This window comes from Panthera uncia, chromosome B4, assembly GCF_023721935.1.
Source record: "Panthera uncia isolate 11264 chromosome B4, Puncia_PCG_1.0, whole genome shotgun sequence".
NCBI lineage: Eukaryota > Metazoa > Chordata > Mammalia > Carnivora > Felidae > Panthera > Panthera uncia.
In genome coordinates, this window is record NC_064809.1 from 69,810,114 (window position 1) to 69,825,421 (window position 15,308).

A 15,308-nucleotide genomic window follows, 5' to 3' on the forward strand; every position below is an offset into this window, starting at 1 on the left:
AGTTTTGCAAATGTGGGTCTCCTTCAGTCTGGATTTCCTAAAATGCTTTCAGGATTTCGATCATGAATTTCTTCGATGTTTACATATAAGAAATAGAAAAATAAGTCTGTTTGGGGCAACAAAATTTGCAATGCCCAATAGGCCATGTGCATTACTATCGGAGGTTTCCCATGGTATCTATAACTTAGAGCAGAAGTTGACAAACTATAGCCAGTGGGCCAAAAGTGGCCTGCCGTTGATTTCTGCCAGTGCAATTTTATTGGGACACATCTATGTTCATTCATTTTGTATTACGCTGTAGAACATATGCTCTGTATTTATATATTAGGTCTTGAGTAGTTGCAACAGAGAATGTGTGCCTAAAATATTTATTTTCTGCCCCTTAGGTGGGGGTTTGGATTCAAACCCACTTTTAGCCAACTCTCCAGACCCCAAGTGAGCTAAAACTTCTTTTCTCTTCTTTAGTCTAAGGCCTGAGTTAGAAGCCAGCTTTAGGCAGAATGGGGTCCAAGATGGAGAGACAGGAACCTCCTGAATTCATCTCTTTCCATGGGCACAACAAATCTTCAGCTAAACACAGAGCAACTCCTTCTAAAAGAAACCCAGAAAAGAGCTGAGCAAATCCTATACCTACATCACCCACATTGAAACAGCTGGGAAAGGCTGAGACACACTTACTAAACCCCACCCGTGGCAGTACCATACAATTGAGAGGGAACTCCCAACTCCCAGCTCCTCCCCAAGGAGCACATCAAGCATCCCAACTTTTAAGACTCCCACCTGAGGGATGGGTCCCCCAAACACCTAACTTTAATGGACATAATGGCTTATGTCTTTTAAAACACACAAGACTATAACAAACAAACACTTCTCAAGAGGACTCACTAAGGCTGAATCCCCAAAGCTTATAGCAGAGAGAGCAGGCACAAATCGTCCTCTCAGTCCTTCCCAAAAGAGGCCTATCTGCATTTGTTAGAAGTTGTTGCTTCAGGGTCATGCTTCGAATTTAACAGGTACCTAGGGGCTGACTGCAGTCCTCCCCTGAGACCGGAAAAAAGCAGTAGCTATCACCCCTGCTCTGTCCCTTGAGCTCACCCCCAAATTGTCCATGTGTCCCTGAAAGGAGCTTGCATACATGTCTGGCACCCAGCATTTGTGGCTGCCACCCAGGGAAAGATGCCTAGATCACCTTGCTCTGAAAGCCAATGGGAATGACGTTCATGTGCCCCACAGGACTGCAGCAAACAAAGAAACAGGTCTTTTTTTTTTTCTTAGGTTTATTTATTTATTTTGAGAGATAGAACACAACTGGGAAAGGGCAGAGAGAGAGGGAGAGAGTCCCAAGCAGGCTCAAACATGGGGCTCAAACCCACAAACCGTGAGATCATGACCTGAGCTGAAATCAAGGGTTGGATGCTTAACCAACTGAGTCACCCAGGTGCCCCAAGAAACAGGTCTTAGCCAGCTGTCTTCCCAGGGCTCAGCAGAGAGGAAGCAGACAGAAATGCCCTTCTCCCATTCTTTCCCTGAAAGAGGACTGTTTGTATACTTTAAAAGCTTCTTAGAGAGTCAGGCTTCTAGTTTAACATTCATCCAAAGGATGACTATGATCCTCCCCAGAGGCCAGGGAAGTCTGTGAACACCTTCTATGTCTGTCCCCTACCCTCATCCTGAGGACCACTCCAAGTTGCCAGTATCTCCCTGGAAGGAGCTTATACACTTGTCTGGTGCTCAGCTTTTGCAGCTACCATTCAAGTGACAGGCTCCTGGATTGCCTAGCTCTGATAGCCAAAATGGCTTGCATCCATATGTCTCACAAAACTGTAGCAAAGAAAGACACAGTTAATAACAGATTTAGGAGCACCCAACCTCCCCAAAAGGAAAACTTCAGGAAGCAGATGGCTTCACTGGTGATTTCTACCAAATATGCAAAAAATTAATGTCAATCCTTCTCAAAAAATCTTGCAAAAAATAGAAGAGGAAGGAATGCTTCTCAACTCGTGTTATGAGGCCAGCACTATCCTAACACAAGGATGGTGCAGAAAAGAAAATTACAGGCTAATATCCCTGATGAACATAGATACAAAAATACTCAACACAGTATTAGAAAATCAAATTCAACAGTACATTAAAAGGACCATACACCATGATCAGGTGGGATTTTTTTCCAGGGAAGCAAAGGATGATTCAACATACACAAATTAATCAATGTGACACCCCACCTTAATAAAAGAAGGATAAAATTCATATGATATGACAAAATTCAACATCCATTCATAATAAAATTTTTCAACAAACTGGATATAGAAGGAATGTATCTCAATGTAATAAAGACCATATAGGACAAGCCCACAGCTAACGTCATACTTAATGATGAAAAGCTGAAAACTTTTCCTCTGGATCAGGAACTAAACAAAGGTGTCCATTCTTGCCACTTTTATTCAACATAGTATTGGAGGGCCTAGCGAGAGCAATCAGGCAAAAAAGAAATCAAAGATATCTAAATTGGAAAGGAAAAAGTAAAATTGTTTTTGTCGGCAGATGAAATGGTATTATCTTTAAACTCCAAGGACTCTACCAAAAAAATGTTAGAACTAAGAAATGAATTCGGTAACATTGCAGGATACAAAATCAATATACAAAAATCAATTCTGTTTCTATACACTAACAATGAACCATCAGAGTAATTAAAAAATAATATCACTTACAATTGCATCAAAAAGAAAATACCTAGGAATATATTTAGCCAAGGAGATGAAAGACTTGTACACTGAAAACTCTAAGATGTTAAGGAAAGAAATTGAAGACCATGCTTATAAATGGAAAGGTATTCCATGCTCATGGATTGGAAAAATTAACATTGTTAAAGTGTCCATACTACCCAAAGCAATGTACAGATTCAATGAAATTCCTATGAAAATTCCAATGGCATTTTTTACAGAAATAGAACAAACAATTCTAAAATGATATGGAACCACAAAAACCCACAAATAGCCAAAGCAATCTTGAGAAAGAATTGGAAGCATCACACTTCCTGATTTCAAAATATATTTTAAAGCCATAGTAATCCAAATAGTATAGTATAGGCATAAAAACAGACATGTAGATTAATGGAATAGAAAACAGAGCCCAGGAATAAACCCATGCATATATGGTCAGTTAATTTATGACAAAGGAGCCAAGAATATACAATGAGGAAAGGATAGTCTCTTCAATAAATGGGACTGATAAACCTGGACAGCCACATGCAAAAGAATGAAACTGGACCCTATCTTATACCATACACAAAAAATTAACTCAAAATGCAGTATGGTCTTATATTTAAACCCAGAAACTGTAAAGCTCCTAGAAAAAAACATAGGGGGTAAGCGCCTTGACATTGGTCTTGGCAATGACTTTTGAATTTGACATCAATGGCAAAGGCTGTAGTTTGACTCATCAAACTAAAAAACTTCTCCATAGCAAAGGAAACTATTAAGAAGGAAAAGGCAACCTACAGAACGGGAGGAAATATTTGTACATCATGTATCTGACAAAGTGTTAAATCCAAATTCTATAAAGAACTCACACAACTCAATAGCAAAGAACACAAAAACTCTGATTAGAAATGAATAGAAGAAAAATAAGGTAAAAACAGAGCGGGAGGCAAACCATAAGAGACTCTTGAAGACAGAGAACAAACTGAAGGTTGCTGGAGAGGAGGTATGTGGCAGATGAGTAAATGGGTGATGGGCATTAAAGAGGGCACTTGTTGGGATGAGCACCAGGTGTCATATGTAAGTGATGGGTTCTACCTGGAAAGCAATACTACACTGTATGTTAAGTAACTTGAATTTAAATAAATTTTAAACAATGACATTTTTCCAAGAAATAACCAAATAGACATTTTTCTAAGGAAGACATACAAATGGCTAACAAGTATATGAAAAGGCACTCAATATCACAAGTCATCAGGGAAGTACAAATCAAAACCACACTAAGATATTATTTCACACCTGTTGAAATGACTATTACCAAAAATATAAGAGATATTGGTAAGGATATGGAGAAAAAGGAATTCTTGAGCACTGCTGGTGGGAAAGGTAAATTGGTGCAACCACTATGGAAAATAGTATGGTGGTTACTTAAAAAAATTAAAAATAAAGCTGCCATATGATCCAGCAAACCCATTTCTGTGTATATATCCAAAAGAAATGAAAACAGAAGATGGGCGCTTGGGTGGCCCAGTTGGTTAAGCATCTGACTTGGACTCAGGTCAAGATCTCATGGTTCATTAGTTCCAGCCCCATGTGGGGCTCTGTGCTGACCACTCAGAGCCTGGAGCCTGCTTCAGATTCTGTGTCTCCCTCTCTCTCTGCCTCTCCCTTGTTCACGCTGTGTCTCTGTCTCTTAAACAATAATAAACATTTAAAAAGTTAAAAAAAAAGAAATGAAAATGGAAGAGATGCCTGCACTCCCATGTTCATTGCATCATAATAACCAAGATATAGAAACAGTCTATGTGTCTGTCAACGGATGAATGGATAGAGAAGATATTATATCTATATCTGTATCTATCTATACAGGTATCTGTATAGATAGATAGATGATAGATACAGATATATATATCCTCCAATATTGTTCAGCCATTAGAAAGGCAATCCTGACATATGTGACAACATGAATGGGCCTTGAGGGCATTATGCTAAGTGAAATAAGCCAGATAAGGAAAGATAAATATGCATGGTACCATATGTGGAATCTAAAATAAAAAATGTCAAACTCTTAGACAGTAGAAAAGTGGTTGCCATGGCTTGGGAGTAGGGGGAAATAGGGAGAGGTAGGTAAAAGGGTACAGACTTTCATCTATAAGATGAATAAGGCCTGAGGATCTAATGTATAACATGGTGACCATACCTGGGGATACTATAATGTGTAATTGAAATTTACTAAGAGATTAGGACTTAAATGTTGTCACCAAATATATATTTTATTATTAATACATTAATATATATTATTTTACATTACTGTAATAATGAGTGTATAATTAACCAAATGGTAGGAATCCTTTCACTATGTGTGTGTGTGTGTGTGTGTGTGTGTATCAAATCATACTGATGTATACTTCAAATATATTACAATTTTATTTGTCAATTATACCTCAATAAAGCTGAAAAAATTCTAGAGCATAAAAAATATTAATAGAGATTCTATTCTAAACCAGCCACTACACTGTGTGGAAGTTAAAAGATGAGTGAAACATGAATCCTGCCTTCAGGTACATTCAGTAGGATGAACAAGGTAACATAAGTGCAAGGTAATCAGGAGGTGGAGGAGGAGAATATCTTACTGGAAATGGATCAAGAGGATAAGGATTTAGCATCTTATCTAAATTTTTGCAGATAAATGTGGTTTATTAAGAAGAGTAAGTGAAAGCTATTTTACATAATGGAAATAAAGCATATAAAAGGAAGACTTTTTCAAAAAAAGAAGGGGCGCCTGGGTGGCTCAGTCAGTTGAGAACCCTACTTCGGCTCAGGCCATGATCTCACAGTTTGTGGGTTCGAGCTCCACATCAGGCGCTCTGTTGTCAGCACAGAGCCCACTTTGGATCCTCTGCCTCTCTCTCCGTTCCTCCCCTACTCAAGTTCTCTGTCTCTTTCAAAAATAAACGTTTAAAAATTTTTTTAAAAAGGAGAGGCTGCCAGCTAAGAGGGTTTCACATACTTTGTTGCTTCCATGCTTAGTCCCTTTCCTATGATCCTGTCCTGGTACTACAACAAGCAGCAAAACACAGTCTAAGGCTTGGAGCGGACCTGCTGACGTAGTCCTTTTCCCCTCAGGATAATGACAAAGTGATGTTACCAAACAGAGTAATCGCATGGAGAGTGACTTTTTAAAAAAGTAATGTTTAAAAAAATACATAAATACATAAACAAAACAGTTCATATTTGATAAACATCAAAAAAGAAGCAGTTTTCCTTAAAGAAAAAAAAGAAGGTAAAACAAAACTCCGGGTTGGTTAACATATGTGACCAACAGAATAAAAACTGATGTTCAGAAAACATAGGTTAAATGTGTCAATTGCAATAATTCTGTCTTTCTTGTTAATCGCCGCTCAGTGAAGTGTGCTACTGTGTCCTGCTTTATGTCAAGTAAGAATTTAACCAAAGTGATACAATTCTGTTTCTATTGGCTCAGTTTTGCAGTTGAAATGATTCAAATTACTAAAAATCAAGCTGTTTTATTCAGAGCAAGGCAAAGTTGTCTTCCTTTGGCATATCATTTAGAACGATGAGATGATGCACAAAGTCCTGCACTGAGAAATGTATTTACTATAGTTGAAAAGCCCAAATTACTAGAAAAATTCAATTTGAAGTAGAAAATACATGCTAGTGGATTCTTTATGGAATAGTAATATACCACCAAATAGAATCCGATTTTACACAGCATTGAATATGCTGTTAGAAAGATGATTTTGTAAACACATTTGGGAGAATACAATTTGAATATAAATGTTCTCTTAGTTAGCATTTTAAAGTTTTTATGAATTTCAAATATATCAGAAGACATCACTTGGTGAATTGGGAGAAAGTTGTTATTATTCTTTGTAAGATAAAATCCAGCGAAAGAGTCCCAGTTTATATTCTCAGCTTCTTAACCAAGCATGTCTTTGGCTAAAGACATTTCTCCTGAAATGTGGTGCTTGGTTTTGGGCATGACACATATACAGGCACTATGAACAACTGGAGAACATTTAGAAGAGAACAGCTCAAATCCTTTCTGGGCACAGACTGAGTGACCTGGAGAAATGTAATACTGGAAGTAGAGGGTTTTAGAAGAATATTTGAAGAGGAGCTTGGAAGTATGGCCCAATGAGTAGATCTAGGACCAACGTGACATAAGTGAAGTTGCAATTTACGGAAGACAGATTTCAAATGATGTTCAGAAGAACTCAAATAGGGAATTTCAAAAATGGAATGTGTGGTTTCTGCAGGTGGTGAGTGTCCCATTTCCGGATGTGTTCAAGGAGCTAATTGCATCATAGTAATCTGACTTTGAAGAAATACAAGAGGTTATTAAAGCAACCATCTATGATACATATTAAAAAATCTTTATAATAGAATTAAAATGGGGTGCCTAGGTGGGTCAGTTAGTTAAGCATCCATCTCTTGACTTTGCCTCAAGTCATGATCGCATAGTTCATGAGTTTGAGCCCCGCATCAGGCTCTGCTGTGACAGATGAGCCTGCTTGGGATTCTCTGTCTGTCCGTCTCTCTACCCCTCCTCTGCTCACATTTTCTCTCTCACTATCTCCAAATAAACTTAAAAAAATTAAAAATAAAAATAAATAAACTAAAAATAATATACGGAGGAAGACATTGGCAAAACTATGTCAAAGGATCTCTAACAGTTAAACACGACTACCTAATTCTGGCTTATAAGAAAAACATCAAAGCAGAAAAGTTATATGAAGAAAGAACATAAGGAAAAAAATGACAATACCTCCATAAATTTAACTTCACAGTTATTTAAAGAAATTCAAATTAAAACAGTAATATACCATTTTACGTCTATAAAAGATAGTGGAGGACTAAAATTAAATTGGTAATATACAACAAGATATTTTAAAAAGAATCCTAAACTTTGCCAGTGGCATTGTTCATTGGTACAGATTTCAGACAAGCAATAAAACAAGCTAAACCACGTCATTAAAATTGTTCATAACTTGCTTCATTAAATCTCTTCTTGATAATATAGTCTAAAGATAACTTACATGATATGAATTGTAGCAGCATTCATAATAAGAAAAAAGTTAGAAGGAATAAACTACATTTCCAACAGATCAATGAAACATTTACAGGCCATTAAAATTTTATGAACATTTAATAACATAAAAACTGTTTACAATAAAATGCTATGCAAAAGGTAAAAATAAAAATGATACCATGACAGCAACAATGTAAAATATGTAATCATGTGAGCCAAGAACAAATAATCAAAATAGTGGTGAGATCATGGTCATGTTTTTTCTTTTACTATTTGTGTTAAAGGAGAAATATTGTATTTATTTACATAAATTATTAGAAATAGAAACCTTTTAGGCATTATTACCATATATAATTATCTAAAGCCTTACTTGCACAAATCTTGTGACTTCCATACATATCGGTCAAAAACTAACTGGCTTCCTTTGGGGAATAGAAATGTAAATTCTATTTAATTCAATCAATTTGTGAATTCATTTACCTGAATGTCAGCAATAGACAACATTATTTGAAATATTTGAAATGTACAGAATAAAATGTTAAACAAATATTACCAACACAATTACATATCCTGTATACTCGGCACTTCTCTGCTACCTCTCGGAGACAGCCACTATCCTAATTTGATGTCTGTCATTTCCATGCACTTTGAAATAATTACACTTGCATAAATATATTAAGACATAATACAAAGTTTTGCACATTTTAAAACTTTATATAAACACTGTAATATATGTGTATTTTTTGCATCTTGATTTTTTTCCTAAACATCGTTTCTGAGATTCATCCGTGTTACTATATGTAGTTCTTATTCATTTTCATGTTCTAGAAGATTCCAAAATATAAGCATACCACAGTTTGTTTATCAGTGATCCTATGGATTGACATTTGAGTAGTTTCTAGAATTTCATTATTACAAATAATGCTACTATGAGTATCCTTTACATGTCTTCTTGTATATGTGTATGAAAATTTCTATAGATTAGTGCCATTCCAATGGAACTTTCTGTAATGATAGAACTACCATTGTGCTGTCCAATACAGTAGATAAGCCAATAGTCACAGTTGCTCAGGCAACTGAGGAACTGAATTTTAATTTAATTTAATTTAATTCAATTCAATTAATTTAAATTTAAATAGCCACAAATGACTAGTGGCTACTGTTTTGGACAGTGCGGATGTTGATCATGTACGTAAGAGTACACAGTGGGGCATGAGGGGTGCATATCCTCAACTTCACGTATTGCAAAACTGCCCTCCAAAGTGGTTTGGAGTTTGTGTAATGTATAATACCACTACTGCTGTGTAAGAGTTCCTGTTGTTTCACATTCTCACCAAAAAATGGTGTTATCCTGCTTTCAAACTTTATTAATTTTTAGTTCAATTTTGCCATTATGGTTTTAATAAAAACCTACCTGCATACTGGGGAGCCCAAGAAAATTTTCACGTTTAGTAGTCATTTTGGGGTTTATTTTCTTGTGAAATACCTGTGTATGTCTTTTGTTCACTTTTCTTTGGATACTTTGCACTTTTCTTCTTCCTTTTTTAATGTTTATTTATTTTTGAGAGACAGAGACAGAGACAGACTGTGAGTTGGGGAGGGGCAGAGAAAAAGGGAAACACAGAATCCGAAGCAGGCTCCAGACCGGGAGCTGTCAGCACAGAGCCCAGTGTGGAGCTCGAACTCACAGAACCATGAGATCATGACCTGAGCCAAAGTTGGACTCAACCAACTGAACGACCCAGGCACCGCTGCAGTTTTCTTCTTTTTAGAAGTGAGTGTATGTGTGTGTATATGTTCTGGTTACCAATCGTTTGTGGTTATATATAACGCCAATATTTTTTCAAGCCTGTGCCTGGTCTTTTCATCAATTTCATATAGTAGAATTTAACCATAATTTTATGATATAATCCTTTTGAGTCTCTTTTAAAATATTCTGAGGTTGGGGCACCTGGGTGGCTCAGTCGGTTAAGCGTCCGACTTCGGCTCAGGTCATGATCTCAAGGTCCGTGAGTTCGAGCCCCACGTCAGGCTCTGTGCTGACAGTGCAGAGCCTGGAGCCTGTTTCCGATTCTGTGTCTCCCTCTCTCTCTGACCCTCCCCCGTTCATACTCTGTCTCTCTCTGTCTCAAAAATAAAATAAACATTAAAAAAATTTTAAATAAAATATTCTGAGGTCAAAAAGCATTCTCCTAAAATTTCTTTGTGTTACTTTTCATATTTAGGTCTTTAATCTATGTGGGGTTAATTTGTGTGAAATAAGGACGTGTTTTTGTTTTTCCACAACCAATTTCCACAGGCCCACCTCTTCAATGTAACCTCTGTCACATATCAAGTATCCATATATGTTTGGGATGTTTTCTGAGATCTTAATGCTATTATATACATTGATCTCTCATCTGTCTTATTTCTATAGCAATACTCTTAATTTCTACAGCTTTATACCATCTTGGTATGTTGTAGGACAAGTCTCTCCTGCCCTCAATGTTTAATTATTTTGAGAGAAAGGGGGGGGGAGGGGCAGAGAGGAAGAAAGAGAAGAGAGAATCCCCAGCAGGCTTCATTCACACTGTCAGTGCAGAGCCCGATGTAGAGCCCATCTGATGAACAGTGACGTCATGACCTGGGCTGATATTGAGAGTGGGAAGGGTAACTGGCTGAACCACTCAGGTGCCCCCTCAGATATAATTCTTTAAAGTATTCTTGGCCATTTGTTTTTCTATGATAGTTTAGGATCACCTTAAAAGAACTATTTTTAAACATAAATTTTTTTCTTATTAGAACTACTGGGGAGGGGCGCCTGAGTGGCTCGGTCACTTAAGTATCTGACTTTTGGTTTCTTTTAGGTGATGATCTCATGACCTCATGTGAGTTTGAGCCCCACATCAGTCTCTGTGCTGGCAGCGAGGAGCCTGCCTGGGATTTCTCTCTCTCCCTCTCTCTGCCCCCTTCCTGACTCACGCTGTCTCTGTGTCTCTCAAAATAAATAAATAAACTAAAAAAAAAAAAAAAAAAAAAAAAAAAAACTACTGGGGAGAATTGATCTTTTAAAGATATTTAATCTTCCTATCTATATTTTTATTTAGTTGGATCTTCTTTAATGTTACATTCCATTGGTTCTCACTTCTCACCTTTGTTGTTACCAACCTAGATCAAATCATTATCATCTTGTCCGATATTCTGCAGTATGAATACATCTTCTGCTTCCACACTTACCACATCTCACCCTTCCTGCAACTCCCCTGTCTAATCTCCACGTAGGAGCAAATGTGATCCTTTTAATTGTCAGCCCAGTTATGTTACAGTTATGATCAAAAGCCTCTTACGACTCCCATCTAACTAAAAAGAAAACACAAATTGCTAACCTTGACCTGGGAAGACCTATGTGATATGGTCACCAGCTACTCCTCCAATCACATCTCCTTTATGTCTCAGCTGTCTTGCTCCTCTTAAGACACATAAAAGCATGGTCCCATCTCAGACCTGTTCACACATTTTTCTCTCTATAATTCTCTCCCTCCAGAAACACAGATGACTCACCCCCTCACTTCATTCAGGGTATTTGCTCCAATGTCACTTTACCAAGAAGAGTACTTCCTGCACACCCTATCTAAACTATCGCTCCTGTCCATATCACAACCTCAATCCAGCTTATTTTTTCCTTCCTAGCATTCATCTCCACCTGACATAACATGTTTGTATTTGTTAATTTTCTTTCCTCCCCATTAGAATGTGAACTCCATAAGAAGGCAATACATCCATCCATCCACGAATGCTTGTGTTCTGTACATACTTTATTCACTGTGGTACCTGGATACTCCCACTCTGCAGGACACCGACTCTGTTGCTGTGAAATTGGCTCATAGTGTAGGTTTTTCATACAGTGCCTAGAGCAGTGTCTGATATGTGGTGGGGCCTCCAAAAATATTTGTTCAGTGTGGTTTTATATTTTCTCCATAAGGCCATGCATCTCTTTTGGTAGATTTATTCCTGGATTCTTTATACATATTTTTAGAAAATTCTATTTTCTATTTTTCTTTTTTCTCTATTTATAGCTAGGTATTTCTAAAAGAGAAAGAAAATTACGCAAAATTAAATTTGGTATCATTTCTACTTCTACATATAGTCATACTCTTATTCCAGAGTGTTTTTTTTAAAGCACCTAACAGTGGAGATAAATGAGAGAGCATGTTTTAAATGCAATAATTTTGTGGTGATGGTAACACGTTATGCCATTTGTCATTCAAAATAAAGAATTTAAGTATTTGCCAAGTAAACAATCACTACAAACAACGATTTAATCCCGGTACAAAGACCAAAGGTTTGGAGGAAGTTGCCATGGTCTCCTGGTAAATACAAGGTATATATAGGAAATTGCAGCTCGGATTATTTTATTCAAAACTCCTCCAATGGTTCTCTTCTTTGTCACTTTATTTCATCACAGATCCAGGGCCACTATAGCTCAAGGCACGCCTGCCCTTCTACCTGCAGGTCTATTAAGTAAGGGCAATTACTCTGCAAAGAGCTGACAACTCCTTTATGGAAGATATTGAATTCTAGGGCAGAAAACAGTGCATCAATAATGAAAGGTCAGTAAGAACACAATGAGCCAACTTCACAGCAACAAAGGGAGTACAGAGGGTGAGTGTCCAGGTACCTCCATGAATAAAGTGTGTACAGACCATAAGCATTCACTTATGTATCCTTTTGGCAGGAATCTCTCTGAGATCAATTTACTATTGTACCACTAACACTCTACATTTGAAAATATAAAAACAAAATGTCTTGTTCTAAAAAAAAAGTTGGTCTCATCGATGTTTGAGCGCTAGATCAACAGGACTGCGGCCATGCACAGGTCTCTAGAACCTGCTGACCTTCAGAGGAACTCCAAACTGTTCAGCAACATGGAGCTTTGATAGATGAGCTAATGCTTAGTGAACTGAAGCTGATTTTTTTATTTAGCACATGTAATCGCAGCTTTGTTCAAATGAGTAACTTCTGCTACTCTTATACTCAAGAGTATTGATTGCTGTTTTACAGCTTTGATATACCATTCATTTTTTTAAAGGCAATTATAGAGTGTTTCAACTTTGGCTATGGATTAACCAAGTTAGTTGAAAGAGTTCCATGATATTGTGGTATAATTGAACAAACCTGTGACACTCTTTACCCGCATATAGGACAGAGGAAAAAAGCAATATGGCAGTCTTTCCAAAAGGGAGATAAATGATATGGATCGCCATACATTACCAAAGAATCACATTTAAATATTCTTGTGCTTTTCTTTTCAGAAAAGGGAAACTATAAGAAATGTAAAAAACATGGATTGTCACCAAGAGATGCTTTTAAAAGAACCAAGTACCCCCAGATTAAATTCATGCTTCTTAGCTCTCACTTTCCCATAATGTTGGTATAATTCAACTATGGCATGTTGCCAATTATCTCCAGAGTAAGAAATAGGGCATTAACCACCTCCTTTTCAAAGAAAAAAGTTCTTAAGAAGCAATTGATTACTGCTTGTCGGGGTAAACAGTATTTCTCCAGGGATCTATTTTTTACAGTATAAACCTTGAAGGGAAAAAATTCAGTCTGAACACATTCATTGTTTTAATAGTCTTTGGGAGAACATAATCTTATTTTTTCCCTCTTTTCAGTGTTATAAGAGTTTTCTTTCATTTAGCAGTCTATAGAAACCAGGCTTCTGCAAAACCACCAAAATGCTCAGAGCCCTACAAAGGTTTATAACAAATTGGGAATATGCAATTCCAGTCTTGCTTCTTTTTCCTCTTTCGAAAGCCATAAAATATCCAAATGGTGAATATATGAGTATATGGATGAAGATGGTGTGTGTATGCACATACATACACACATCTCCATGCACACACTATATCTTAGTCTCCTCATTAATGCAAATAAATATATTTTTTTCAGGAAGATTTAATATGAAATTCAAAATGTATATAAGGAAAAACTCACATGGAAATATCTTCAAATTAATACCTTCGTGGAGAGTAAGTTGCTATTTACCGTAGTAAATAACAGCAGAAAAAAAAAAACCCTGTTCTCTGCTGAAATTTTAAATTAAATATAAAAAGGCAGCAGAAAAAATAATTTATGATAAATCCAGGGAATATAGAGAGATACTTGAATTCACACATTCAATAAATATTACACATGCCTAAGTATTAAGACATTTATAAATTATCCTTCAGCTCAGCTAGTGTAAGAATGTTTCCTTAGCAATGGTGAAGGGATAGTGAAAAGCCACTTTAACCATTTCTGTAGCTTGTGGTGGTCATATCCTGGCCATTTCCATTTTCTACTTTAAAGAAAAAAAGTCTCTATGCAGCTAAAATTTAATTTGATAATTTTGTATTTGTTTTTCACCCTAATGCAAAACATATGAATAGGGCAATATTGGATTATGTATCTTTTATTGGGTCATTAATCTGTTTACTTTTTTCCTCCTGAGATTCTCTAGTATATCAACAAATTTAACATGTAATGTCATAGTCCCTCCTAACATTGGGATTCCTTAATTTTTTTATATCAAAATGTGAAGGCCCAATTCTTCAAGACATTCCCAATCCTTATATACTCCCTTCCTTAGATGTATCAGTCAGAGCCCTGGCAGAAAACAGATGGCACACACAAGCTGCCTAATTAAAGAGAGTTTAACAAAGGGACCATTCATAAAGATGTGACAGGAAATAGGGAAATCAACAAGAAATAGGGCAGGTACCTCCTGAGAACAAAACAGCCAGAGTTCTTACTAAGCTGGAAGAAGCAAAGAGAAGAAGTTATTAGAACCTGGAAAGGGTAGCTAGTCAGAGGGGGCCATGTGTCAGGAGACGGAGCCTTCAGTGAGGTGATACTGCTAATCATGGTAGTGATCTGGCAGGAAGGGAGCCGGCAGAACAAAACCCCCAAGTTTACCTCTTTCTGAGATCCTGCCAGAGGTCCCCATTGGTGAAATCAGACCAGAACCCAGAGCACAAGGGAACCCATTAATATGGTCTACATAGACCAGCTCCCAGGAAACAGAGAGGGTAGAAAAGGTGATTGAGAGCAACTAGAGAGGCAGAATGAAGGTATCTGTCACATCCTCCACTTAGACATATAATTTAGTGAAAATCACCTTTCAATTTGGAGATAGCATGTGGGAGTTTTTCATCAGAACTAGGAAGCAACTTGTATGTTGAAGCATCTGTGGGAAAAACGAACACATTAAACAAGACACTCAGACATGTTATAAGGTAAGAGAAATATTTATTTAATTTTGCACAAGAACGAGCTTATACTGAACAAATCCAACCAAATAATATTAAGTGCAGTAAAACAAGGAAATAGGGATGACTTTTCCTGTTAGAAAATATTAAGTAACCATGCCTGTGCATTATTTTTATCATTACAATAACTTGTTTCAGATTTCTTTTCAGAGTGTATACTGTACATAACACGTTATAGCTTCTTTGCTTTACTTCTGAAAATATAATTCATTCACTGCCTTACATTTTATTTTATTTTATTTTATTTTATTTTATTTTATTTTATTTTAT